General features: G+C 43.3%; 1 long non-coding RNA gene across 1 annotated transcript in view; it reads left to right on the top strand.

Annotated features, from left to right (window-relative positions):
* The window catches only part of LOC110258921, a 55,832-nt gene extending 39,511 nt beyond the window's left edge, over window positions 1-16,321 (top strand). Inside the window, exons 2-3 of the long non-coding RNA XR_002341283.1 lie at window positions 1,709-1,854; window positions 14,798-16,321. This is a non-coding gene — a long non-coding RNA (uncharacterized LOC110258921). The remainder of the gene's footprint in view (window positions 1-1,708; window positions 1,855-14,797) is intronic.
* Window positions 16,322-25,982: the final 9,661 nt, after the last annotated feature.

The raw sequence follows: 25,982 nt of genomic DNA on the forward strand, positions 1-25,982 counted from the left end.
TGGATATGGCCAATTGCAGATACAGTGATGAGGACTGATAGAGTAGAGGGCATCCACTTTGAGGATGGACAGGCCTACATCCAAATTCCTGCTCTTTCATGTTCAGCTATGAGGCTATAAGCAAATTCTGTCTCTTAATTTCCTCATCTGAACAATGAATTCAGAATCACCCATCACACAGAATTGTAGTGAGGATCAAATTGGACAGTGCGTAAGAAATGCCTATTACATATTATATGCTCAATAAATGGTAGATGTTGTTAATTTTTGAGGAAGGCTGGAAAGAGCATAACATTTATTGGGTGCCTGTTGTTTGCCATGCCAAGTTTGTATTTAGAGCTTTAAATACATCACCTTGGAGTTCCCGTTGTGGCACAGTGGTTAATGAATCCAACGAGGAACCATGAGGTTGAGGGTTCAATCCCTGGCCTTGCTCAGTGGGTTAAAGATCCTGCATTGCTGTGAGCTGTGGTTGTAGGTTGCAGACTCGACTCAGATCCCGCATTGCTCTGGCTCTGGTGTAGACAGGCGGCTACAGCTCCGATAAGATCCCTAGCCTGGGAACCTCCATATGCCATGGGAGCAGCCCAAGAAATGGTAAAAAGATCCAGTAAATAAATAAATAAATAAATAAATATACCACCTTGTTCTACACACAAACACACACACACACACACAGAGAGAAAGAGCTGTGATGTAACTGTTAAAGGATTTTTTGTTTTGTTTTGTTTTTTGTCTTTTTAGGGTCATACCCATGGCACATGGAGGTTCCCAGACTAGGGGTCTAATTGGAGCTATAGCTGCTGGCCTACACCACAGCCACAACAACACAGGATCCAAGCCACAGCTGAGACCTACATCAGAGCTCATGGCAACACCGGATCCTTAACCCACTGAGTGAGGCCAGGGATCAAACCCACAACCTCATGGTTACTGATCAGGTTCGTTAACCACTGAGCCACGATGGGGACTCCTGTTAAAGGGTTTTTTTTTTTTTGATAATTTTTAAGTTAAAATTATGACTCTCATACTGATATAAAATAAATTTGTGTCAAATAGTTAACTTATTATATTTAATGAAAAAACTAGTAAGATATTACAACTGATTCAAGGAGAATTCAGAAAAACACATAGTCAAGAATACTGAAATGAGGATTTCCTGCCTGGCACGGTGGGCTTAAGGATCCAGTGTAAGTTGCAGCTGCAGCTCAGATTTAATCTCTGGCCTTGGAAATTTCATATGCCATGGGGGTGGTCATCAAAAAAATTCTGAAATGAATTTTTAAGAAGGTGAAAATTGGTTGATATTCACAGGGATATCAATTGCATTCCACTGAACAAAATATATTTGAGTCTCTGTTCAAAAATAATTCATATTGCTATATTTTTTCTATAACTTAACAGAGTTGAAAAAAATAGCTCGAAGACAATGAAAAAGGCAGGCACTTGTAGAATCAGATAAACTGGAAGCATTATTAGATATCTTTTGTATTTTGTTCATTTCAAAAATTTTCACGATATTTTCTGGCATTAACCTTTATTATCCCCATTTTCAACTGAGAAACAAAATCATAGTGACTGTGTAAATTGTCTACAGGCACAAAAAGTGTAATTGGCAGTGTATGGATTCAAACTCATCTTTCATAACTTCAAAATTAGAGTGGCTTTGTTTGAAGTACTTGGAATTTGATTTTTCTTTTATTTTTAGAGGATGAACAATCAATATATCCGTCAAGAAGTCTTCTGCTGTGAAACTTGCCATGAGCTCAAAAGCTTCTGGGAGAAAGAAATTAGAAAACAGACTTGTTACCGGGAACTGGAAGAAGATCGACAGGGAAGGAGTGCCCTGGGAAAGTATGTGGATTGTTTCTCTGCTCTTTTTAGAGGTAGATTTCCCCAGAAATATACCAGATGTAGAGATGGGGGAAACTAACTTATTTTCATTACCCACTGTCCTAAGAATACAAATTTTGGAGATGGTATGATCAAATCAGTGTAGCCACAGACAAAAGGAGAATGAGGCTTAGAAGGAAGACATTTATTATACTCACAACCTTCAGAAAGCGCATCCCTGCATGCCATGCAGGGCCACAGGGGAAGCACCAGGTTTTTGACAGATGGCAGTAGACAGAAACAAAGGAAATGGCTATGCCAGAGCCTTTATTGGGATTTCTGAGGAAAAGTCAAGGCAGGGCAGAGTAAACAGCTTAAGGTTGGCTAGCTTGAATAATTCCCAATAGTTTGAGGATTTAAGGATGATCTGGTACGTGGCCTGGCCCTGGAATGATATAGGACAGGGGAAATATGACTTTATGTCTAAGAGTTAGATAAGGAGGTCGTTGGGGCCACAGACTTAGGATTGGTTAATACACAGAAGAAAGGGAAGGGCAGTCTTTCTGTGGCCAGAAAGCCTTTTTATTTTTATTTTATTTTATTTTTTCATGGCTGCACCCATGGCATATGAAGTTCCTGAGCCAGTATTGAATCCAAGCCAGAGCTGCAACCTATACCACAGCTTCAGCAATGCCAGATCTTTTTGCCAACTGTGCTGGGCCGGGGATCAAATCCTCATCTCTGCAGCTACCTGAGCCAAGCCACTGCGTTTGGATTCTTAACCCACTTCAGCACAGTGAGAACTCCAAGAAAGCTTTTTAAGGTGTCAGTATATCATAAAATATAGAAAATTAAAGACATAATTCATCTACTCATTTATTTTTGCCACCATCTACCATAGTATACCAGGGTTTATCAATCTCAGCACTACTGATATTTATGACTTTACAAATCTTTGTTAGTGGGGTGGTTGTCTTATGCTTTGTAAGATATTTTAGTAGCACTTCCCTTAAAATGTTGGGATGCTGGTAGGACTCCCCCACTGTGACAACCAAAAACATCTCCTGATATTTCCAAACATGGATGGCAAATTTGCCCCTGATTGAGAATCAATGATTTATGGATCTGAATGAGGCTTTTAGTGTATAAACAAAAATAAGTTTTTGTTATTTATATCTTAATGATCTGAAAAAAATCTCTTTCTTACCCTGCCTCTGCTACAATCCCCAGCACATGAGGTTATACCAAATTTCAGGGTTAAGTCAACAGATACATATAAGTGTAAAATACTCCACATCTGAGATGATGCATATTAGGATCCTCGGGGGAAGGATAATGTGGGTTCTTCTCATTGGCAGTTGAACTTGTTGTTCTGGCCAAAGGAGTCTGCCAAGAAGGGAACATTACTTATGTGAGAAGATGTGTGTCACATCACTGACTAAAGGGCCAGCACCTGTCCTTACACTTGTAGTTGTCTTGGAGCAGATGGACCAGCTCAACTTTTCAGGGACTGTCTGGATTCTCTGTCCCTACAATGGGAACAGCCCAGACAGGCTGTCTGTTTGCTAAGACACCCACTCACAAGAGGAGTGACATCTGTATGTTCTACTGGACAGCAAAGGCATGTGCCTCCATGTTACTGAGCATGCTGAGCTAAAAACTTGTAATTCGCATGTGTTGAATTGAAATTAACTTCTAAAAACCTTTCTTCAGCCCCTAAGGGGAAATAGGCTCTTGGTATACCCAAAGAAGAGCTCTGCCATCATTCCAGTTACATTCTTTTTTTGTCTTTTTGCCATTTCTAGGGCCGCTCCTGAAGCATATGGAGGTCCCCAGGCTAGGGGTCTAATCAAGAGCTGTAGCCACCGGCCTACACCACAGCCACAGCAACTCGGGATCCAAGCCGCGTCTGCAACCTACACCACAGCTCACGGCAATGCCAGATCCTTAACCCACTGAGCAAGGGCATGGATCAAACCCGCAATCTCATGGTTCCTAGTTGGATTCGTTAACCACTGAGCCACAAGAGAAACTCCTCCAGTTACATTCTTGGTTGTCCAGCAAGCAAAACCAGATTTTTCTAGATGCTAAAAGGGTCACATGTTAGAACACCCAGTGCTGGAGAGGCCAGGGGCACGAGAAGAGTCAGTTGTGTAGTGCCTATCATCTTCCTTCCCCAGTCCTTGGCCTACAAGCCTACTGGGAGCCAGATCCCTGCATGAATCCTGTATTGGGTCTTCCTTTCCAGAAGCCCTGGGGTGTAAGATTAAGAGCAAAATTTGCAAATATGATGTGATTTTTTAAAAAATACATATCTACACTTTATCTATAGGTACAAGGAAAATATTAGAAGAAAATACGCTAAGATAGTAGGATTATTTTTGACTAGTGAAATGGCAAACTTTGTATGTATGTGCTCTCCTATTTTTTCCAGTTTCTACAATGATACTGTGCCATTTTATAGTTAGGAAAATAGGAGTTCCATCTTGGTGCAGTGGAAATGAATCTGACTAGGAACTATGAGGTTGTGGTTTGGATCCCTTGCCTCTCTCAGTGGGTTAAGGATCCGGCATTGCCATGAGCTGTGGTGTAGGTCACAGATGCAGCTCAGATCAGGAGTTGCTGTGGCTCTAGCATAGGCCAGCAGCAACAGCTCCAATTAGACCCCTAGCCTGGCAACCTCCATATGCCAAGCGTGCGGCCCTAAAAAGACAAAAAACAAAAATAAAAAAGAAATAAATACTTAGGAGTTCCTATCGTGGCTCAGCAGTTAACAAATCTGACTAGGAACCATGAGGTTGCAGGTTCTCTCCCTGGCCTCACTCAGTGGGTTAAGGATCCAGCATTTCCATGAGCTGTGATGTAAGTCACAGATGCTACTCAGATCCAGAATTGCTGTGGCTCTGATGTAGGCCAGCGGCTATATCTCTGATTAGACCCCTAGTCTGGGAACCTTCATATGCCACGGAAGTGGCCCTAGAAAAGACAAATATATATATATATATATGGACCAGCTCAACTTTTCAGGGACTGTCTGGATTCTCTGTCCCTACAATGGGAACAGCCCAGACAGGCTGTCTGTTTGCTAAGACACCCACTCACAAGAGGAGTGACATCTGTATGTTCTACTGGACAGCAAAGGCATGTGCCTCCATGTTACTGAGCGTGCTGAGCTAAAAACTATATATATGAAGTTAGTAAAAGAAAAGCAACCAATTGCAATTGGCCCATAGAACAAATGCAATAATTCTCCAGGCTCTCATGTGCCTCTGAAAAGACACCCTTCAGAGTTTGGAGGAATTTTTCTCTTCCTTCCAAAGCCAAGAGAATCTTCAAAATGTGCTCATCTTCATCTCCCCCAAATGATGTTTAAAGACCTGAATAGAACGATTGCATTGCTCAGAGAAGAGGAAGATCAACAGGGGAGTAAAGGCAACTTCCCAGGGTCTCCTCTGTTCTCAAGCCTCACTTACCAGAGCTGTTGCCCTTATCAACTAGGAATATAAAACTCAAAAAGCCTTCCTAATTTGGTAAACAATGAGTAACAAAATAGTGGTTTTTAATTACTCTTACTAAACAAGGCAAAACAAAAACACACCCACAAGAACCAAGTTGCCCAGAAAAGATAGGAATGTTTTCAAACCCAAACCAGAATGTCAGAATATTTCCTTAAATACTGCTCTCTCTCTCTCTCTTTTTTTTTTTTTTTTTTTTTTTTTTGGTCTTTTGTCCTTTTTAGGGCTGCACCCGTGGCATATGGAGGTTCCCAGGCTAGGGGTCAAATCAGAGCTGTTGCTGCTGGCCTACACCACAGACACAACAATGCCAGATCCAAGCCAGGTCTGTGACCTACACCACAGCTTCACAGCAACACCAGATCATTAACCCACTGAGCGAGGCCAGGGATCAAACCTGCAACCTCATGGTTCCTAGTCAGATTCATTTCCACTGCACCATGACGGGAACTCCAAATACTGCTTTTCTAAGCATAGAGTTTGAAATGCTGTCTAACTAGAATAATTATCTTCCAGCATACACTTGTAGACCAATGAATGGCACAAATGCTTGGGTTCCTATTTCAGCTTTCTGGGCGATGGCTTTCTAAACTGCACATATATAAATGCATCCCATGAAATACACATATAACGCTGACACTCCTTTGTGTGTGTGTGTGTGTGTGTGTGTGTTTTGTCTTTTTAGGTCCGCACTTGTGGCATATGGAGGTTCCCAGGCTAGGGGTCTAATCAGAGCTACAGCCACCGGCCTATACCACAGCCACAGCAATGCCAGATCCAAGACACATCTGCGACCTACACCACAGCCCCTGGCCACGCTGGATCCTTAACCCACTGAGCGAGGCCAGGGATCGAACCTGCAACCTCATGGTTCCTAGTCAGATTCGTTTCTGCTGTGCCATGAGGGGAACTTCCTGACACCCTTTTTTAGTTTACCTTCCATTGATAAAAGGCAAATTCCACCCACTTGACAAGCAAAACATGTTCTAAATGAATAAGAGAAGACAAAAACTTCAAAAATTATCACCAACGCATTTGCCAATAATAGAAGAGAGCCAATAATATCTTATGTTCCTCAGCAAGGCTAAGCAGTATGGGCTTGTGCCAAAGCTGGATGGAGTGGAAACAGGTGTTTTACTATGGACATGCTCATCAGCACATGCCTGCTGTTTCACTGACTGAGGAGTGTAGCCCGAGCTGTGGAGAATCCATTTATTTAATGGATTTAATGTGTGTAGAAGAGGCCCTGGAGGCAAGATCACAAGTCAAAGTGGGTGGCCTCAGAACTGGAAACATTTTAGTAACTCTCACTATAGCAAAAACAGCACAGCAGGCATGTTCCTCTGGAAAAGTTGAAAACTCTTTGCAAATAACTGATTGAGCCAATTTGAGAGAAATCAAGTGTACTATAGATACAATGAGCAAAGCTCTTAGTTTGTTGGGACAGTCTAGGTAAATATATATCATTTTGTTATCATTATGGATTGTGCTCCCTTTTATTTTCAAAAGTATCTCAATTTAGATGATAAATTATACGAACACCTAAATCTAGATAACCAGGCTGTACAATGCTTATATGAAAAAAAAAGTTTTAATGCAAGAAATATATCTTCAACATACTGCTTCAGAATTTAGCACAGCTCACAGTGTCAAGTGTGCATTAACTTTGGTGGACTTGAGTGGGGAGAGGGGTTTATTAGGCTTCACCCCAAGATCATTTACCTTCCTCTGCTTTGATTCCTGCTTAACAATTATGTCCATCAGGATGCTTTCAGCTGTGGTAACAAAATATCCAACTCATGGAGTTCCCAGAATGGCACAGAGGAAATGAATCCAATTAGGAACCATAAGGTTGCAGGTTCGATCCCTGGCCTCACTCAGTGGGTCAAGGATCCAGCATTGCCATGAGCTATGGTGTAGGTCACAGATGCAGCTTGGATCTGGCATTGTTGTGGCTCTAGCATAGGCCATAATCTGTAGCTCTGATTAGACCCCTAGCCTGGGAACCTCCATATGCCACAGGTGAGGCCCTAAAAAGACAAAAAAAGACAAAAAACAAATCCAACTCATAATCTCCTAAACAGATGAAATCATCATTTCAAACTTTTTATAAGATTGAGCCTACAAAAAAAAAATTTAGGAGTTTCTATTGTGGCTCAGCTCTAATGAACCTGGCTAGTATCCATGAGGATGCAGGTTCAGTCCCTGGCCTCACTCAGTGGGTTAAAGATCCATCCAGCATTGCCATGAGCTTCGGTGTAGGTCGCAGAGGCAGCTCAGATATGACATTGTTGTGACTATGGTATAGGCCGGCAGCTGCAACTCTGATTTGACCCCTAGCCTGGGAGCTGCCTTATGCTACAGGTACAACCCTAAAAAGACAGAAAAAAATAATTGAGTCTACCAAAAATATCCAGTGTGAAAAGTTTTAGGTTTGTTTTTTGTTTTTGTTTTTTTCCATTCAGACTTATTGGGTGAGGTGTGTGGCTTGTGAACTGAGTTGTTCAGATCAGTAACCAGAAGCTGGCCCATGACCAGACCAGCTAGTGACCTGCAGGTCAAAGGGAACTGGGATCAGGCCCACGTCTCCCCACCAATGACAACCAACTGTAACGTCATGTTCATTACTACACAGGATTAGGGTCAGCAAAAGCATCATCTGACTTTGCATATTCAAAGTGCAGAGGTTATGGAGTTTCCGTTGTGGCATAGCAGAAACAATATGACTACTGTCAGTGAGAATGAAGCTTTGATCCCTAGCCCTGCTTAGTGCATTAAGGACCTAGGTTTTGGCGAGCTGTGGTGTAGGTCGCAGACAGGGCTCTGATCCCAAGTTGCTGTGGCTGTGGTGTAGGCCAGCAGTTGTAGCTCAGATTAGACCCTTAGCCTGGGAACTTGCATGTGCCATGGGTGAAGCCCTAAAAGGCAAAAAAAAAAAAAAAAAAAAAAGAAAAAAGCAAAGGTTATTATTATAGTGCTGAAATCTGAAGTGGGAGATCCAGGACTCATTCAAATATTCATGCCTTGATGATAAGGATTCTTATTTTACTACTCTTTGTTTTTGTTTTTTAGGGTCATACACATGGTATATGGAAGTTCCCAGAGTCTAGGGGTCTAATCAGAGCTAGAGCTGCTGGCCACAGCCACAACCACAGCAATGTGGGAACCTAGCTGCATCTGTGACCTATACCACAGCTCAAGGCAATGCCAGATCCTTAACCCTCTGACTGAGGTCAGGGATCAAACCTGCATCCTCGTGGATGCTAATTGATTCGTTACCACTGAACCACAATGGGAACTCCTTACTCCTCTTCTTTACATACTGAGGTAGACTCAGAGTGCCTTCAAGATAACTTGCTATTGAGAGTAGAGTTGACCAAGAGCTCTACCTGCTGCCTTTCTGGATTTGCCATGAGGCCACATTTACCCCCAGCTGCTTCTAGTCAATGCTGAGTATGGCAGGGGCTCACTAGTCCTGGGAAATTCTTGCCTGACAGGGCAACTTTTATCAGGCACCTCATTAGCCCAACCCAGGCTTTCTTTGAACTGTGCTGTAGTTTGGAGTTCTTCCTGCCCAATCATTCCTTCCTTCTCTCTCCCCTTTCACAAGGATTAGACCAGCATGCTAGTCTGAAGGCTATCCCTAACTACTTCTGTTCCCTCCTCACCTCTGTCACTTTATTTTTCATGGGTGATTCCTCCAAATCTGCTTCTTGGAGGACCCAAGCTGATACAGATATTTAGTGTCTATCAGGCACATGATAGAAAAAACCAACTATGTGCCCAGTAGATCTTCCCTGGTTCCCAGTAAGGACATTGTGATTCTGGTTTATGGTGCTTTAAAAAAAAATGCCACTTTTTAGTCAAATCTCATACTTTTCAAGCAGAATCTGTGTTCCTAGATATTAATTACTAGTCCTCCACAAATCAAATGAATCTAGAACAACAAATTATTTGAAAAGTGAGGTCAATATTTCCAGGCTTTGTGGGGGGAAAAAAATGTTCTCTTCAAGCTTCAATGCCAGGGGGGGTTTTGCCTTTTTTTTTTTCCTTTACCCTGGAAGCATAAGAAGACAGGCTAGGGGTTGAGTAGGAGCTGTAGCCACCAGCCTATGCCACAGCCACAGCAACTCAAGATCTGAGCCAAGTCTGTGACCTACACCACAGCTCACAGCAACACCAGATCCTTAACCCACTGAGCAAGGCGAGGGATAGAACCCATGTCCTTATGGATGCTAGTTGGGGTCGTTAACCACTAAGCTACAACAGGAACTCCCAATGCCAGTTTTATTGCTCTTCTACCAGTTTTTTTTTTTTCTTCCTTTTTAGGGCCACACATGCAGCATATGGAAGTTCCCAGGCTAGGGGTCTAATCAGAGCTGCAGCTGCAGGCTTACACCACAGCTCATAGCAACACCAAATCCTTAACACACTGAGTGGGGCCATGGATTGAACCTGCATCCTCAAAGATACTAATCAGATTTCTTTCCACTGAGCCATAATAGAAACTCCCTGTCCAATTTTTAAGAACCATCTTTCTCGTGTTGGTCTTGCTTACTACAAAATAAAATGTCCATATATATGCATATTCACCAGCTTACTGAGAACACAAAGATAAAGGGAAACAACGTAATGGTGAAAGATATTGACCACACCCATTTCAGGTCAGGAAACAGTCTAAATACTTATAAAACAAGATTTAGTCGAAACTTGGGTAGATAGAACCTTGAATCCTTCACCATCTAGCAATAAATAGTGAAATAGCTACTATAAAAAGTGAATCACTGTGTCTGTCATAAACTCCAAATTCCTCAACTCTCTTCCTAGAATAAATTCATCATTCAAAATGTGTTAATTTGGCTCCTCCAAGAAGCAGATCAAAGCAGACAAGTTTGACACAGAGGGAAGCACCTGTGAGAGAAAAATGAGACGCTCGTTACGATATGCTAGTAACCATTTAACAATAGGCTCTCTGTGGAAAAAAATATATACACATATATGCATACCTAAGTTTATTATAAATCTTACTGGCATAAAAATGTGTAACATACTTCCCAAATAAGGAAACATACAATGCTCTTTATTAAAAATTTCATCCTTCTACTGGTTTTGCCAACTTTTTTTCTCTGTAGCCAACTTATGGTCACAATTCAGCCATGATTTGACAAATTCAGCCATGATTTGACAAAATCAGACAATGAATAACTACTTAAATACTATCTAACTCAGCAAAGTCAAATTGTTAAGAATGATAGTTTTCTGGAGCTGGTAGAGAATTTCTGCTTTCTTTTTCTTTGTGTGTGTGTGTGTGTGTGTGTGCGTGTGTGTGTGTGATTCTCAATATAATAGTTTCAGAAGACAGGGCACACTTCTGAGCTTAATCTGCATTATTAAGATTTTCTCAGAGTTCCCGTCATGGTGCAGCAGAAACGAATCGGACTAGGAACCGTGAGGGTTCAATCCCTGGCCTCGCTCAGTGGGTTAAGGATCTGGCATTGCCTTGAGCTGTGGTGTAGGTTGCAGATGAGCCTTGGATCTGGCATTGCTATGGCTGTGGTATAGGCCAGCGGCTATAGCTGTGATTTGACCCCTAGCCTGGGAACCTCCATATGCCACGGGTGCAGCCCTAGAAAAGACAAAAGCAAAAACAAACAAAAAAGTAGTAACTATTTGTGGATCCCGTGCATTGCCACTACTCAGTTTTGCCATTGTGTGAAAGCAGTCACAGACAATAGGTCAACAAATGGGCAGGGTTGTATTCTGATAAAACTGTTTACAAAAACAGGTAGCTGGACAGCAGGATCTCTGGGCAACACATTTTCATGCTCACTTGTTGCTGGAACTCAGCCTCTGCTCACTGGTGCCAAATAGAAATGTGAAGGAGAAAAAATAGCTTTATGGCTTTGCCAGGCAAAGGAGGGTCACAGCAGGCTAATGCCTCAAAGATTGCGCCCCTCTAAGGAGAGACTGGGGGGTGGTTTTATAGTTTGGCACGTGAAAAATAGGTCACAGATAAGGATGAGGGTAGAGGCAAGCTTGCATTGTTTTCAAAGCTGGTGTTCAGTGGTCTGATGGTCTACTTTCCAGAATGAAGAATGCTTCATTAACATCTTCCACTTGTTGGGGACTTTAGGTCTGTCTTCAAAGATAGTGTATTCTGTATTCCTAGAGGAGGAACCAGGACACTGCCCCAAGGCTGCACTATTGTTTCTTGACTCCTCTTCCCTGGGGGTCTCTGCATCCCCTCCTTTCTCTGATTAGCAACTGTTTGAACCTACCCTTTGGAACTCAGGAAGGTCATGGAGGCTGAAGTTTATTTCCTAAAAGCAAGAAATGGGGGCCACAGAAAGAAAGCCTTGTGTGCCCAGGAGCCCACAGGACCCTGCTGAGTTTCAATACCAAGGAAAAGTTATTACCCCTTTAATTAATGATAAATCCACATTATATTAACACTGATAAACTTCAATGAAACACACAGACAGCAACCCTTATTAGTGCGCTTTAAAAGATCCCAGATGATAAAAGTCATGTGGAGGCAGGTTTGGTTACAGAGCCTTTAAGAGATACTTAACAAGGGGAGCTTGTGAGCTTGGATATTCTGCAGGTTGCTGGGGTTGATTACATATAAAATGACAAGATGATTACTTAATAATCATAATAAAGGAATGTAATTATTAAAATTACCACTAGATGGATCTCAATGGAAGGTCATATATGCTCAATAGATAATCGCTTTTTTTTTTGGTCTTTTTTGTCTTTAGGGCCACACCTGTGGCATATGGAGGTTCCCAGGCTAGGGGTCTAATCAGAGCTGTTGCTGCCGGCCTACACCACAGCCACAGCAACACAGGATCCTTAACCCGCTGATTGAGGCCAGGGATCAAACCACAACCTCATGGTTCCTAGTCAGGTTTGTTTCACTGAGCCACGATGGGCACTCCCATTACTTATTAAACAAAGTGTGCATGGATCTGTGAACTGAAGTTTGGCACTGGCCATCTGCCTCCACATGGAGTAAAACATGAGCCACTGCAGCTACAAACCCGCAGCATCCTCTGAGTGGGCCTCAGAGTAGAGACCCAGAGTGAGAAAACTGGAAGAACATGCCTTCCGATAGTCAGGCGTTTTTAGGAGAAGATTTTATGTGCCCAATTCTTGCATCTCCTCATATCTAGAAAAACACTAAAATCCTTCATGGTGATGTCCACTCCTTGCGACTGGTAGTGACCTTCAGGAGATCAGCAACAAACTTGTAAAATGTGTGCGTGCTGCAAGCACCTCCCTCTCACCTTTATCATATCCTGATATCCCCCCCCCCTTTGCCTCCTGGGATGGTATTTCAGCCTGCCCTGTAGTTAACAATGAAAGAATGCCACAGTCACCTGTGAATGCATTCACCTCCAAGAGTGAGAGCCAGTGAGTCCTGCAAGCTGTGAAAACTGGGGATACTGCCCCTGATAGCAGAGGTGCGTATCAAAGGAATGATTTCCCAGGAGCTCACACCTCTTTTTTTTCCTGCTCCCCATCCTTTGTTGCAAAAACTCCTATATATCCTCGCTCCTCCCTCATCACCTTGGAGCGGTTTCTCAGGGCTACCTGAGATCTGTCTCCTGGGCTTAAGTCCTAATTTTGCTCCAAATAAAACTTAACCTTCAACTTTGAGGCTGTGTATTTTTTTTAGTCGACAGAGCTATGTGTGAGGGAGCTGCCCACTAAGGGGTGCACAGCAGCTACTCTATCAGAAACTGCTAAACTGTTTTCCCAACTGACAGCATCATTTTGCATTTTAACAGCAATGTGAGATAGTGCCAATTACCTAGCATCCTGGCCAACACTTGGTTTGGGATGTGTTGTGAAAATTTTTTGGTTTGGCAGGTGGGGGTTGGATTTTTAGTTTTGCCATGAGGAGGTGGGGGATATGCAGGGAGATGGTTTTGCTTTTGTCTCTTTGTTTTAGTGATTCTGTGAGTGGTATCTCAAGTGGTTTGGGGGGTTTTTGGTTTTATTTTTTGTCTTTTTGTCTTTTGAGGGCCGCACCTGAAGCATATGGAGATTCCCAGACTAGGGGTCTACGCCAGAGCCACAGCAATGCCAGATCAGAGCCACATTTGTGACCTACACCACACTCATGGCAACACTGGATCCTTAACCCACTGATTGAGGCCAGAGATCGAACCCGAAACCTCATGGTTCCCAGTCAGATTCGTTTCTGTTGAGCCATGACAGGAACTCCTCAAGTGGTTTTAATTGGAAATTTCCTAATTATGGTGAGTGTCTTCATGTGTTTATTTGCCACTCATGTAACTTCTTAAGTAAAATGTCTGTTCAGATATTTTGCCCATTATATTGTTCATTTTCACACCATTGAATTTGAAATTTTTTGTATCCTGAAACATGTACCTTATCAGATACGTAGCTTGCAAGTATTTTCTCCCTATTTGTGGCTTGTCTTTTATTCTTTTTACAGTGTCTTTCACAGAACAAATGTTTTACTTTTGATAAAGTTCCATATTTTTCTTCTTTCATGAATTATGTTTTTTGTATTGTATATAAGAATTTTTTCCTTATTGCTAAGTCATGAAGACATTATTTCGTGGCTTTTTTCTTGAAGTCTTGGTCTTACATTTTACATTTAGTCTATGGTCTATTTTTAGTTAATTTTGTAAAAGATGTGGAGCATGGCTCAAAGTCCATTTTTAAAATATGGATATATAATATTCCAAAACAGTTTATTAAAAAAAAAAATCCTTCCTCCATTGAGTTGTCTTTGCCTCTTGTCAAAAATCAATTGGCTAGGAGTTCCCATCATGGCACAGTGGAAGCGAATCTGACTAGGAATCATGAGGTTGAGGTTCAGCCTCACTCACTGGGTAAAGGATCTGGCGTTGCCATGAGCCGTGGTATAGGTCGCAGACATGGCTCGGATCCTGTGTTGCTGCAGCTGTGGCATGGTGTGGCAGCTGTAGCTACGATTTGACCCCTAGCCTGGGAACCTACATACGCCACAGGTGCAGCCCTAAAAAGCAAAAAAAAAAAAAAAAAAAAAATCATTTGGCTATATTTGTATATACTTATTCCTAGACTCTTTTTTTTATTAAAGTATAGTTGATTTACAGTGTTAATGCCTATTTCTGCTGTGCAGCATTGTGACCCAGTCATATATATATATATAGAAAGACAAAAGAAATAGATTAGTCAAAACAACTATATATATATATATATACATATATATATATATGACTGGGTCACACTTTATTTTTCTCAAATTATCTTCCATCATGGTCTCTCCCAGGATAGTGGATATAGTTCCCTGTGCTATTCCATAGGACCTCATTGCTTATCCATTCTAAATATAATAGTTTGCATCTACTAACCCCAAATTCCCAGTCCATCCCACTCCCTCTCTCTCCCCCTTGGCAACGACATGTCTGTTCTCTATGTCTTTGCAGGAGCATGGATGCAACCAGTTTCTCAAACTAAGTGAAGTCAAAAAGAGAAATACTATATGATATTGCTTATATGTGAAATCTAAAACATGGCACAAATGAACCTACCTACAAAACGGAAACAGACTCAGATATGTTTCTTGACTCTTTATTCTCTTCCATTACTATCTTGATATTAAGACTTAAAATCATGTAGTGTGAGTCATCCAACTCTCTTCTACTTTAAAATTGTTTTGGCTAATCTATTTCTTTTGTCTTTCTATATAAAATTTAGAATCAGCTTGTCGATATCTTTGGAAAAAGTTGTGCTGGAATTTTGATTGGTATTACTTGACTCCACATGTAAACTTAGGAAGGAATAAACTTTGGAGAAAAGTACATGTTCGTAGACTGCTCTTTTTTCTATTGACTTTTTCTTCATTAATATGTAAAATCCATGTATTTCTCTTAAAAATAGTCCTCAAGAGTTCCCATCATGGCGCAGCTGTTAACGAATCTGACTAGGAACTATGAGGTTGCAGGTTCGATCCCTGGCCTTGCTCAGTGGGTTAAGGATCTGGCATCGCCATGCACTGTGGTGTAGTGGCAGGCGCAGCTCCCATCCCCTTTGCTGTGGCTCTGGTGTAGGCCGGTGGCTACAGCTCTGATTAGACCCCTAGCCTGGGAACCTCCATATGCCATGGGAGTGGCCCTAGAAAAGGCAAAAAGACAAAAAAAAAAAAAAATAGTCTTCAGAAGGAAAAAAAAACCTTCACTGGGCCAGCAGAGGTAGGAAACAAATGCACTAACGCTTTATATTGTTTCCCCTCCTCAGGCTCTGAGAAGAGTGGAAGCAGAGACTGGAGAAAAGGCTGAAGATGTTGGACAATCCTGATGGGAAGGAAAAGCAGACCAACACTGTAGGCTGAAATTTACCTGCCTCCTCTACTTCAAAGATAACAAGCCACTGAGGGTACTTTTCTAGAAGAAAAAACTAGCACCCAAGTTATGTTGACTTACTAAGCAGGACACTCTCTATTTGCTCTCCCATTTGTGAGGGGATTTACATGTGAAACCTCCCCCAGTGCTAATGGGAGTCCTTATCCAACTCAATCCTCTCTGCTACAGAGAATAGGATGACCGCCAATGAAATAGGAAGCTCAGGTTATCTAATATAAAAATCTCTTGGAATTAGCACTTCCCAGGGTTCAAAGATCTATGTAATAGAATTGATTTCCACATTTTCTTCTCATTTTGAAATCTGAATGTTTAATCCAAGCTTGCCAGGGCAATGACCTTGTGGAGAAACTGGCTTCCCTATGTCTTCTGGAAAAACAGAGTCATACAGTCTCCCCCCCCCCCCATTTGGTGAATGTAGAAATACTACTGCTGTTGTTATGAAAAGAATAGTTTCTTAACAACATGGTTTGAAAATGAACCGAACTAAATTATTTTCTGTTCCTATAAATTGGGTTTATTTTTCATAAACAAGCAGAAGCATGCAGTGAAAGTAAGGTGATGCTTAATAAACTTGGTTTGTCGTGTCCTCACTGCTCTATGTGTCCTGCATTAACTCCCTCACACCTGCCTTGGTTAATTCTCTGATGCTTAGACCAAGTGTCAGCTGCCCTGAGACATATTCTGGAATTTGAAGTCTCTTTCAGGAGTTCCTATGGTGGTTCAGTGGGTTAAGAACCTGACTAGTATCCATGAGAATGCGGGTTTGATCCCTGGCCCTGCTCAGTGATTTAAGGATCTGGTGTTGCTGTGGCTGTGACAAAGACCAGCAGCTGTAGCTCCGATTCAACCCCTGACCTGGGAACTTCCATATGCCATGAGTGTGGCCTTAAAAAGCAAATAAATAAATAAATAAATAAGTCCCTTTCACTGTAATCTGCTCTCAGGCCCAGAGCATGATCATGGTCACAGAGGAGGAGGGATTCTATCAGTCATAGGAACTAGGGCTTCTCTGCTCCTCTGCCCCTCTGCCCAGGTATCCCTCACTGGAGACAGGAGCAGAGCAGGAAGACCTAGGCAGCCAAGGAGCCCAGAGAATGACACAGGCAATACTGGGGAGGGCATCACAGCACTCATAGATGCTCTGCAGTGGCATAAACCACTACCCCTGGAAAGCTGAAAAGGGATCCTTGTGACCGAGAGGGTCACAAGGTGGCAAGAGGGTTAGAAGATCCAGTTCAGATCTTTGCTATAGGCTCTCACCTAGTTCAAAAACAACAAATCAGCAGTGAATTACAGCTGGGAAAATTGGCGCAAAGTTGGAAAAAGATTAATAATGAAATAGAGTGTTTGTAAAGACAGGGAAGCATGGGAATAAATATCAGGATACCTAGATATGTCTCAGGGGCAGGGAAAGCCCCCTGAGAAACTGATGTTTCAGCTGAGACCTATAAAAATGAGTAAGTCATGCAGGAAAAAATGAACAGCATGTGTGAAGAACGGAAGAGGAGCAGAGAGGCTTCAAGGTAGAGGGAGCTGGGTGTCGGGGGAAGTGAACAACTGGGAAACGTGTCTCTGACACAAAGTGAAGAGAGAGTCGGTTTTATAGGAGGTTGGAGAGGCAACAGGGGGTCTCTGGAGCCCAGGCTAAAGATTCTTCATTGATCCACAGAGGTTCAGGAAGCCACTGTTGCCAGGACTCAGCCTCTGCTCACCAGTGCCAAATAGAAACATAGAGACAGAGTTTTGGGTGAAGGAGAAAAAAACAGGCAAAGGAGGGTTAACTTGGCCAGGCAAAGGAGGGTTAACAGCAGATTAATGCCTTAAAGACTGTGCCTCCCTTAGGAGAGATTGGAAGGTGGTCTTATAGTTTGGGAAGTAAAAAATGGGGCCACAGGGGTTCCCATCGTGTGCAGCAGAAACGCACCCGACTAGGAACCATGAGGTTCTGGGTTCGATGCCTGGCCTTGCTCAGTGGGTTAAGGATCTGGTGTTGCTGTGAGCTGTGTTATAGGTCGCAGACATAGCTCAGATCCCAGGTTGCTGTGGCTGTGGCATAGGCTGGCAGCAACAGCTCCAATTAGAGCCCTAGCCTGGGAACCTCCATACGCCGCTTGTGCAGCCCTAAAGAGACAAAATAAATAAGTAAATAAATAAATAAAGATAGGGCTACAGATACGGATCAGGGTAGAGGCAAGCTTGCATTGTTTTCAAAGCTGGTGTTCAGTAGTCTGGTGGTCCTCTCTCGGAATAAAGAATGCTTCACTAACATCTTGCATGTGTTGGGGACTTGAGTTCTGTAGAGGAGCTCAAAGACATTGTTATCTATATTCCTTGAGGAGGGATCAGGACCCTGCCCCCAAAGCTACACTATTGTTTATCTTGTTTCTTGACTGCTCCTTCCCAAGGGTCTCTGCATCCCCTCCCTTCTCTGATTAGCAACTGTTTGAACCTGCCCATTGGAACTCAGGGAAGGTCATGAAGGCTGAAGTGTATTCCCTAAAACAAGAAATGGGGGACACAGAAAGCCTGGTGTCCCCAGCAGCCCACAGGGCCCTGCTTGGTTTCACCACTGACAGATGTTAGGTAGAGAAATGAACTGATTAGATTTGCATGTTTAATTCTGTAAAATTTTGCATATACATACTTATGTGCATATAATTTTATATGTGCATAAATATGATCATAACAGTAGGGATGGAATAAGACTTCTACATCAAGTAGCTGTGGAAGTCCCCATAAGGGACCACAGATAGGGAAACCTAGGGAATTTTGAGGGATGACTGTAAATTGGTAATTGCTCAACAAAGCCATCAGAATGAAGCTAGCTTGCTTGACTAATGGAGGCATAAGATATGCCTTGGGTCATTGAGTGGGGCTTGGGGTGAAGGCTGCATTTGGGTTCAGACCAAGGACAGGAATTCAAGGACAACCCTTCTGCTAAATGGAATAAGCACCATTGATAGGGATGGAATAGTCACAGGTAGTTGTAGAAGTCCCAATAAAGGACCGTATTTAAAGAGGGAAATTTAGGGGACAGTGGGAGATCACTGTGAGAAAACCATCAGCACAAGGCAGGCTTGCTTCATTAGCAGAGCCTTGAGAATTGCCTCAGGTCCTTGGGTGGGGGATGGGATGAGGCCTGCATTCATATTCAGACCAAGGGCAAGAGTTTGAGGACCCCACTTCTGAGGATTTGAATATACATCTTACCTGATACAAGGAGGAGCTAGTACTCCCAGAAAGGAAGAGGTGGTTTTTTCCAACCCCCTCTCTCCTTGGATGACACAAACTATAGCCCACCACATCCTTGTGGCAGAGCTTCCATGCCTGCCAGCTTGCATCTCCTATCTTAATAAATCTATTCCTTGCCTATCACTTTGTCTCCCCCTGAGTTCTTTCTGCACTGAGGCACAAAGAACCTGAACCTCAGTAAGTCCAGATACCTTGTGAGTGAAAGACCATGGGTTCAAGACCCTAACTGGGTTCTGACTCAGTTTAAGCCATAAGAGCAGTCAGTTTCAATATCATACATGCTGATACAGATTATTTAAGTTTTTTATTAACTTTTTATCCCTGTCTTGGCTGTCTTGGCTTACTCCCTGCCTCTTTTCTGCACTCTCAACCATCAACAACAGTTGTACCCCCAACCTAGTGTGAGTCCTGTAGTTTTCTCTGTGTTCACATAGTCATGTGCAGACACACACACACACACACACACACCACACTTACACAGACTGATCATATCCTTTTTTTTTTTTTTTTTTTTTTTTTTGGCACTCTGCTTTCCTCACTCAACTGTTCCTGATACAAATGCTTCAAGCTCAGTTTGGCTCCAACACATATTTTTAATGGGATCATATTAAACCTTGATGTGGATATTCCAAAAGAAAGTCAACAATTATTTTTAAAGATGGACAGTCATGTGATTTCCAGGTTTTTGATCTAGAAAGTAAATTGTTTCCGAGGAAATGGGAAATTAGAACAAACAGTATTGCAATTCCTATTCTTTTTTTTATTGTTTTTTAGGGCTGTACCTGTGGCATATGGAGGTTCCCAGGTTAGGGGTCAAATTGGAGCTATAGCTGCTGGCTTACACCACAGCCACAGCAATGCCAGATTAGAGCTATATCTGCAAACTGCACCACAGCTCACAGCAGCACTGGATCTTTAACTCACTGAATGAAGCCAGGGATTGAACCTGTGTCCTGGTGAATGCTAGTCTGATTCATTTCCACTGAGCCACTATGAGAACTCCAAAATCAAATCTAGGATTTTTGTTTGTTTGTTTATTTGTTTGTTTTGCTTTTTAGGGCTGCACTCATATCATATGGAGGTTTCCAGTCAAGGGATCAGATCAGAGCTACAGCTGCTAGTCTAGTGCAATTCCTACTTTAAAAGCAACTAGAACACTTCCCAAAAGGCTGGCAAAACTCCCATGTGAACCAGTAATTTACAAGAGTAATATATGTGTTTTAGCTGGTTTTAACTTTTTCTTTTTTCTTTCATTTTGTCTTTTAGCTATTTCTTGGGCCGCTCCCGTGGCATATGGAGGTTCCCAGGCTAGGGGTTGAATCGGAGCTGTAGCCACCGGCCTACGCCAGAGCCACAGCAACGCGGGATCTGAGCCGCATCTGTAACCTACACCCCAGCTCACAGCAATTTTGGATCCTTAACTCACCGATCGAGGCCAGGGATCAAACCTGTATCCTCATGGTTTTTTACCGCTGAGCCACATCGGGAACTCCCAGGAACATTATTTTTTTTAATTTTTTTTTTTTACATATCCATCCAATCATCTGCTTAAGATACACTGTAAGAGGTGGAACTGCTCTGTCAAAGAGTGAGCCATGCAGCAGACAACTCCTGGGTCAACCTGGATGCCTCCATACTGATGCTGCTAGTTTTGTCTAACAGTATTGATTCCCCTTTGCCCTTGTAACAGACTGTAATTGGGTGGGGAATGGGGGAGACACCCACCTCCAACTCACCTTCTATGTGGTAAAGAGAGGTAAAGCCATCCCTAGGCCTGTGATACAAGCCTGGCTGGTCAAAGAAGTGCTAAAAGTTGGCTCAGGGATGGCCCAAGATCGAAATGGGCCTGGCTGGTACTAAGGAGGCCACCAGCAGTAAAGCCAATAGAACCTAGAGCTGCTGTCAGTCACCACTGGGTGGGTCTTATCCATGAATGAAGCCAAAGTATAAGAAGACAAAGCAGAGAGATGGGGAGGTGGGGTGGGGGGGACACAATTTTCATTCCTGGATTCAGGTAAATCTAGAGCCAATTTGACACTTATATCCTTTGATGCATTGACCTGCTTTTTTTTTTTTCTTTTTTCTTTTTGTCTTTTTGGAAGTGCCCAGGCTAGGGGCCTAATTGGAGCTGTAGCTGCTGGCCTACACCACAGCTCACAGCAATACCAGATCCTTGACCCGATGAGCAAGGCTCCTAGTCAGATTCGTTTCTGCTGCACCATGATGGGAACTCCCACTTTTTTATTTTATTTTTTTCTTAAATCATTGTAATTGTCCTTTTCTCTCTTGTAATTTAAAAAAAGTAAGGAATAAGAAGTTCCCATTGTGGCACGGTGGAAACAAATCCAACCAGTGTCCGTGAGGACGAGGGTTCCATCCCCGGCCTTGCTCAGTGGGTTAAGGATCTGGCATTGCCATGAGCTGTGGTGTAGGTCATGTAGACTCGGCTCAGATCCGGAGTTGCTGTGGCTGTGGTGTAGGCCTGCAGCTATAGCTCCAATTTGACCCCTAGCCTGGGAACCTCCACATGCCATTGGGTGTGGCCTTAAAAAGTGGGGAAAAAAAAGTAAGGAATAATAAAATATTGAATAAAGAAAAGAAGTCCTTCTCTGGGCCTGTCCCCTAGGACACAGACACTGGCCCAGGGCCTTGGCTAGGTGGCATCTAGTGATCCTTCCCAGCTCTCTGGCCACCGTGACTGATCCCACAGCCTGGCCAAAGACAGACATGTCAGCATCAGTGGCTGCCTTGGGCAGAGAAGCTCCCCACGCCTGCACAAAGATGCCCACAGAGGCCTGGCTCAAATCCTTCTATGTTCTGGGGAATAAGAACACAATTTGGAGGGGGGGTGGGGATGGAAAACTAAGTATGAGAAACTCTAAACTGAAGAAATAGCATCAACTTGATTTTTAAGTGTTTTCTGCTGAACCACTCAGACTTATTAATACACTAGTGTGCATCAGGCTTCCCAAAGGCCTTATGTGGTTTGGGCCTTCAGAGCATGGCGGGCAGGGCCCGGTGGGCTGTGGACGAGGTAGGATTCCTCCACACCTTCCAAGCTGAAGACCTTAGGCAAGTCACTGCACCTCTCTAAACCTCAGTTCCATCATCTCTAAATTACCTACCTCATAGGTTTTCTGCAAAGGTTACATTAGCAACGTGCTCGAAACACCCAAAGTCTGCAATAAATGTGAGCTATTAACATTTGAGCATTAAAATCCACAAGGTACTTTTTCTTTTACTGCCTCATCTGGGGACCCTTTTACTCAAGTCCAAGTCCAAGAGGGTAGCACGCAGACCATACTCTACTGTCTGCTGACCTGGCAGGAGGCTGATGGAGAGGAGGTGACAGTGGAAGAGTTTCACTGCAATAATTAGATCAAAGGAGCCAGCTGGGAGCCAAGGTCACCTTGACTTGCTGGCCTGCACACTGGCTTTAGTGACGATGAGTTTCTTCATTGAGTAAGTTGTAGTCACAGTACCTATACTGGAGCCTGAAGGGGATGTACCTCCCAAGGCTGCTCGTCTCAGCTGAAGTTTGCTCAGGGCTGTGCTTCCACTTGTTTTTTTTTCTTTTCTCTTTTTGTGCCTTGGGAAGTCATAGTCTCAGAAGTGCGGACACTCAAGATGAAGTTTGGGGTTTTTTTGTTTGTTTGTTTGTCTTTTCTAGGGTTGCACCCGAGGCATATGGAGGTTCTCAGGCTAAGGGTCTAATCAGAGCCATAGCCACTGGCCTACACCACAGCCACAGCAACACTAGATCTGAGCCTCACCAGCTACCTATATCACAGCACACGGCAATGCCGCATCCTTAACCCACTGAGTGATGCCAGGGATCGAACCTGCAACCTCATGGTTCCTAGTCAGATTTGTTTCCGCTGCACCGTGATGGGAACTCCAAGATGAAGTTTTGGGCAAGAAAGGTGCACATTGGGATAATTGGAGTAAATGAAGATGTGGAACATTCTAGAGCCCACACATTCTGCTTTCTTGGGACTGGGAGAGGATGAGGCAAGTGGACCAGAGGGTGAACTATTTATAATTGCATTGCATTTCAGGACCTGTTCCCCAGTGGTGATTGTAACCATAAGTCCCTGCCTGTGAACTTTTGTCAAGAGATCAATATTGTAAACATTGTTGGTTTTTGCTTTTTTTTTTTAGGGCTTTTTTTTTTTTTTTTGCCTCAGTGGAGGCACGGCACACAGAGATTCCCAGGCTAGGGGTCGAATCAGAGCTATAGTTGCTGGCCACAGCAATGCCAGATTCAAGACACATAACCAGCAACGCCAGATCCTTAACCCAATGAGCAAGGCCAGAGATCGAACCCAAAACCTCATGGTTGCCAGTTGGATTTGTTTCCACTGAGCCATGATGGGAACTCCCGAACACTGTTTTTGGCTGGTATCAAAATATGTTATGGTTCTTCCTGAGGAAAACATTCTCTTCTCGTCAGATACCTGCTTGATGCCCAGAGTGTCACCCCAGTGCAATCCCCAAGGAGGTGGTGCAGCTCCTCAGAAGCCTCTGGTGGGAAGAGGCCACCTTTACTTGATCTTAACTGGTAATGAGCATTTTCAGTCTCTTCTCACCACCAGTACCTCTCTCTCTGTGGCAGTCAGACCCACTGAGACTTATACAATTTTTACAAAAACATATTTGCTTAAGTAAAGAAAGTGAGCATCTTTAAAATATATATATTAAACAAATAACAAAGCAGGAGTTCCCACTGTGGTGCAGCAGCAACAAATCCAATTAGTACCCATGAGGATGTGGGTTTGATCCCTGGCCTCATACAGTGGGTCAGGGATCTGGCATTGCTGTGAGCTGTGGTGTAGGTCACAGATGTGGCTTGGATCCCATGTTGCTGTGGCTGTGATGGGCACCTGTAACTCCAATTCAACCCCTAGCCTTGGAACTTCCATTTGTCACAAGTGGGGCCTTAAAAAGCAAAATAAAATAGATAAAATAATATAAAATAAAAATAACAAGACAGATGGTGTGTAGATATGTTAGAACTTGCCTTTGTGGGGTTGGAACAATGGAGGTTTGGGACCCCTTCCCCATAGTAAGGACCAGTTGGGTGTTCCCCCATTGCTGTGATCTGATAGGTGTCTATGAAATGTCCTGGTCACTCCAGAGCATTGAATAGGTGTTGGCAGTTGTACATTTATTTCAGTGTACAGTTGACTCTTGAATAACACAGGTTTGAACTGTACAGGTCCACTTCTACCCAGATTTTTTTCAATAACTTCATACCACAGTACTACGCAATCTGCAGGTGGTTCAATTCCTACATGCAGAACCACAGATGGAGAGGGTTAACTGTCAAGTTACATGGGGATTTTAAGCTGCAGGGTGTCAGGCGCCTGATCACCATGCTGTTCAAGGTCAGTTGTATTAAAAATTCAAATAGGGGGAGTTCCTGATGTCCTGCAGTGCAAACAAATCTGACTAGGAACCACGAGGTTGCAGGTTCGATCCCTGACCTCGCTCAGTGGGTTAAGGATCCAGCATTGCCATGAGCTGCGGTGTGGGTCACAGATGCGGCTCGGATCTGGTGTTGCTGCGGCTGTGGTGTAGGCTGGCAGCTGTAGCTCAATTTGACCCCTAGCCTGGGAACTTCCATATGCCCAAAAAAATTCAAATAGGAGCACATACCCATGGTTAAGATAAAAGTTCAGGAGTTCCCGTCGTGGCACAGTAATTAATGAATCCGACTAGGAACCATGAGGTTGAGGGTTCGGTGGTCCCTGCCCTTGCTCAGTGGGTTAACGATCCGCCGTTGCCATGAGCTGTGGTGTAGGTTGTAGACGCGGCTCAGATCCCTCGTTGCTGTGGCTCTGGTGTAGGCTGGAAGCTACAGCTCTGATTCGACCCCTAGCCTGGGAACCTCCATATGCCGTGGGAGTGGCCCAAGAAATAGCAAAAAGACAAAAAAAAAAAATTCAACATATCAGAAATGATACTTCACAGAGCTTTTCCCCAGAGGCCTTGAGTGAGCTGCAAAGGGAGGCCTAGTCCTGGAAATGGATCTATCTTCCTCCAAGGAACAGCTTTTTGTAAAGTTAATTTTTCATTATCTTGTGAGTTTTTTTTTTTTTCTTCTTCTTCTTCTTCTTTTTAGGGCTGTACCTGCAGCACATGGAGTCTCCCAGGCTAGGGGTTGCATCAGAGCTACTGCTGCCAGCCTAAACCGCAGCCACAGCAACCCCAGATCCAAGTTGCATCTGTGACCTCTACCAGAGCTCACAGCAATGCCAGATCCTTAACCCACTGAGCGAGGCCAGGGATCGAACCTGCGTCTTCATGGATACTAGTCAGATTCTTTCCCACTGCATCATGACAGCAACTCCAAAGGACTAGCATTTTTAACATTGATTCTTACCCTTACTTCCTTGACTCTTTTTCTCTCTCTACTTACTCATTTTCATTTCTCTCTCTAGCTTAAGTAGAGGGAGAGGAGAAGCAGGCTTTTTGAGACCAAATAATTAACTTTTTTTTTTCCTGCAGAATCCATTTCTTTCCTGGTCTCTTAGAGGGTCTGGCTTGTAGAGGCCCTAAAGCGCCATCAGGATATCTGCCCCAATCAGTGGGAGAGCCTTCTGGTGATCCATCTCTGTTTCCAGGTCAACTAACATGAGCCCCCTCTCTTTCCAGAAGTTAATTTAAAACAAGATCTGGGAGCTCCCATCATGGCTCAAGCAGAAATGAATCTGACTAGCATCCATGAGGACACAGCTTCAATCCCTGGCCTCGCTCAGAGGGCATTGTTGTGAGCTGTGGTGTAGGTCGCAGACTTGGCTTGGATCTGGCATTGCTGTGGCTGTGGTGTAGGCTGGCAGCTACAGCTCCAATTTAGCTCCTAGCCTGGGAACTTCCATATGCCGTGGGTATGGCCCTAAAAAGGCAAAAATAAAAATAAAAATAATAAAACATAATATCTGACTTCCCGTAAGTTCCATAATTCATTAGAATGACTCACAGAACTTAGGAAAGC

The sequence above is a fragment of the Sus scrofa genome, unplaced genomic scaffold (assembly GCF_000003025.6).
Source record: "Sus scrofa isolate TJ Tabasco breed Duroc unplaced genomic scaffold, Sscrofa11.1 Contig56, whole genome shotgun sequence".
NCBI lineage: Eukaryota > Metazoa > Chordata > Mammalia > Artiodactyla > Suidae > Sus > Sus scrofa.